Here is a 3859-nt window from a genome sequence, read left to right on the forward strand (position 1 = left end):
CATGCGCGCACCAAGTTAGCGGAAATTCTCCATTAACTCATCAACCACCCTCTGATACTGGGAACTTCTGTTGTTGCCAAGGAAGTTTGCAATGACTGGCTTAAGGGACAACCAGGCAGAGAGTTCAGCAGGATTCAGTGCATCATCAAAACTAGTGTCCTTAATGAGTTCCCTTATTTGAGGACCATCAAATATACCTGCCTTAAGTTGCGCAATGCTTTTTGATTGAAACTTCTGATGGAGGAAACCAAATCCTCTACCTTCCATGATGCTTGTTCTTGCGACTGATGCCTTTTAGATTTGTCATGCAAAAGTAGCAGTCGGTAACGTGATCTTTCCCTTTCCTCCACACCATTGTGACACCAAATGGCATACTCTTCCTCTTTTTGTTCCTCCAATCCCGTATGTTCTCTACACATGTTTTGCAGCAGATATCAGGAGCGAATGGCTTATTCTGGTCCCCTAGTTTGACTCCAAAGTAAGTTTTATATGCCTTCTTCACAAAATCCGTGATTTTTTTCTTGACGGTCTGGAAGAACCACATGTCCGCAGATGTAACAGAACCTATTAGGATTTATTTATTTATTTATCTATTTATTTATTTATTTATTTATTTATTTATTTATTTATTTATTTATTTTTTTTTTTTTTTTTTTTTTTTTTTTTTTTTTTTTTTTTTTTTTTTTACTTCCGATCTATTTCTATACATATCTAGACCTGAAAGGAGAAATAGAAATAATTATTAAAGGTTACCCACGACCCGGTTTTGTAAAAACAAAGCCCATAAACGCTTGGATAATTGCGATGTTTTGGACAAATATGCTGAAAGAGAAATAAACTATATCTTAGAAACCAGACGTGACCAAGAAAAATAAACTGTATTTTCTAATTTAGCATGCAAAAAGGGTCCAAAATCAGTTAGAAAACCCTTGACCTCTGTGAAAAGTTTTGAATCACAGGCCAGTGAAACAAGTTTATTATTATCATTATTTCAATTATTTATTTGTGTGTTCTTTTTGTTTATCTGTTTATTTATATATAATTTTGGTTTATAAACGTTCACAATCAACCACAACTCCACTCTCACTCACTCTCACGCTCACTCTCACACTCACTCTCAATCTTACTCTTACTCTCACTTTCATTCTCACTCTCACTCTCACTGTCACTCGCACTCTCAATCTCACTCTCACTCTCACTCTCACACTGCATCATTCTCACGACACCAGACGACGACATCGTTATACCATCAGGTCCATTAGTGAGGAACAAAAGCGAAATGATATCGCTGTGGCCACCTGCAGTGCCTAAGGGTGACCAGTCAGCACCTCCTCTTCTTCTTCCTCCTTCATTTCCACCTATTCTTCTTCTGTTTGTTTCACCTCCTTGACTCGCGCCTCTTCCTCGTCTTTCTCCTCTTCCTCTTCTCCCACCACTTTCACTTCCAACCTTCCCTCCTCTGTCTATTTCACCTCCTTCTTCACCTCATCCTATCTGTTTCATCTCCTCCTTCACTTGCACCTCCTCATCTTCTTCCTCATCCTCTTCTTCCTCCTCCTGATTCTCCTTCTCCTCCTCTTCCCCTTTCTCCTCCTCCTCTTCCCCTTCCTCCTCCTCCATCTTATCCTTATCCTCATCCTTCTTCTCATCGCCCTCTTCCCCCTCCTCCGCTTCTTTCTTTCCCTCTCCCTTCTCCTTCTGCTCCTCCTCTTCCACCTCCTATTTTTCTTCTTCTTCTTCTTCTTCTTCTTCTTCTTCTTCTTCTTCTTCTTCTTCTTCTTCTTCTTCTTCTTCTTCTTCTTCTTCTTCTTTTTCTTCTTCTTCTTCTTCTTCTTCTTCTTCTTTTTCTTCTTCTTCTTCTTCTTCTTCTTCTTTTTCTTCTTCTTCTTCTTCTTCTTCTTCTTCTTCTTCTTCTTCTTCTTCTTCTTCTTCTTCTTCTTCTTCTTCTTCTTCTTCTTCTTCTTCTTCTTCTTCTTCTTCTTCTTTCTTCTTCTTCTTCTTCTTCTTCTTCTTCTTCTTCTTCTTCTTCTTCTTCTTCTTCTTCTTCTTCTTCTTCTTCTTCTTCTTCTTCTTCTTCTTCTTCTTTTTCTTCTTCTTCTTCTTCTTCTTTTTCTTCTTCTTCTTCTTCTTTTTCTTCTTCTTCTGTCTTTCCCTTCCTCCGTTCTCCCCTTTCCCTTTCCTCCACCTACTATTCCTCGTCCTAATACTTCTCCAGCTCTCTTCATTTTACTCTTCCTCCTCTTTCTCCTCTTCCTCCTGCGCTTCTTGTTTCTCCTCCTATTCCTCCTCCTCCCTCTCTTCCTTCTCCTTCCTTTCCTCGTCTTCCTTACTCTCCTCCTCCTCCCCTCCTCCCTTTTTCCCCTCTCCTCCCTTTCCTCCTCCACTTCCCTCTCCTCCTTTTCCTCCTCCACTTCCCTCTCCTCCCCCACCCCTCCTTCCCTCCTCCTTTTCCTATATGCTCTAATAGCCTGACCAAATGACTATCACTTGTAAACACTGGTAGTCGTGTTTTAGCTTTTGCGCTCAGTTGTCATCTAATTTATAAGTGTATATATTTTCTATTAATGACCATTGAAAAAGAATAAATTCCATAGAAAGGAAAAAATAAAAATGAGTTTCGAAAGAGAGAAAAAGTTACCTATGTCGCCACTGCAGGGCTCCATCAAAGGGTTAGCACCAAAATCAAAGCTATTACATTAATGTCAAGCAAATGTCCTCCATAAAAAACGAACATTTGTTTCTGCCTGCACATTCGTAGGAGTGGGATGGGAGGAAGGGAAGGGGGAGGAGAAGGAGGAGGGGTGGGGGGAATCGGGCAACCAGGGAAATGGTAAGGTTGATTTGATCCTGAAGCAGCCATTTGTGGGTAAAAAATATAGATAAATAGAAATTAAACTAACATTCGTATGTGGGAGTAATTTATCTGACGATATAAAGAATAGATATGAAATGAACGTTATCTTTAACCTTAATTCACTAATGATGTTTTGATTTTGCTGATGTCAAGGTATCTATTTATCTACTTATTTACTTATGCACTTATTCGTTTATTTTTTCTATTTATTTATCTATCTATTTATATACCTATTTATCTATTTATTCATTAATTTACTTATATGTTTATCTATTTCATTTTGTCTATTAATTTCTTTCATTTTTATTCATTTATTCGCTTATTTTATCTTACTTTTTATTCATTCATTCGTTTATCTTCTCTTACTTTTTATCTATTTATTATTCATTCATTTATTCATTTATCTATTACTTTTTATCTCTTTATTCTTAGAAGTCCATCAGAATAAGGAGGAGCTCTTCCAGTCTCAGTTAATCTTATCAGCTCGATAGCCGTTCAGAGTTAAATGAGATAGATTATATGAGGCATCTAGAAACAGAGGGACATCCCCGCCACTTTTACTGGTTTCAAGTTAAGCACAGATATATATAGAGAAGACTTGCGCCTTTCACGACTCGTCTTCAACTCGAAACCAGAAGTGGCGGGGATGCCCCGCTGTATGTAATTGATAAGAGACCTGAATGACACCGACGATTTGTATATAAACGATTTTGAATATGAAATATGCTCATACTCGAATCCCTGTGTTTACATTTGGGGAGAATTCAATTGCATTCAAAACTCTGACCTTAGCTGTTTTGTCTAGGTTTATTTCATTGAATGAAATCTTAACACTTGTACTATCGTCATTATCAGATTTTTTTATTACCTTTCATCAATTCTAGAAAGTCAGTTGTTGTTGTTTTTTTGTTTTTTGTTTTTACGTTTCATGCATGAAAATAGAAGTGATCATTAATCATTAAGAATGGGGAGATTTGGATATGGTTGGCCCTAATGACATATCAT

The sequence above is a fragment of the Oratosquilla oratoria genome, chromosome 32, assembly GCF_046742065.1.
Source record: "Oratosquilla oratoria isolate Oo_2021 chromosome 32, ASM4674206v1, whole genome shotgun sequence".
NCBI lineage: Eukaryota > Metazoa > Arthropoda > Malacostraca > Stomatopoda > Squillidae > Oratosquilla > Oratosquilla oratoria.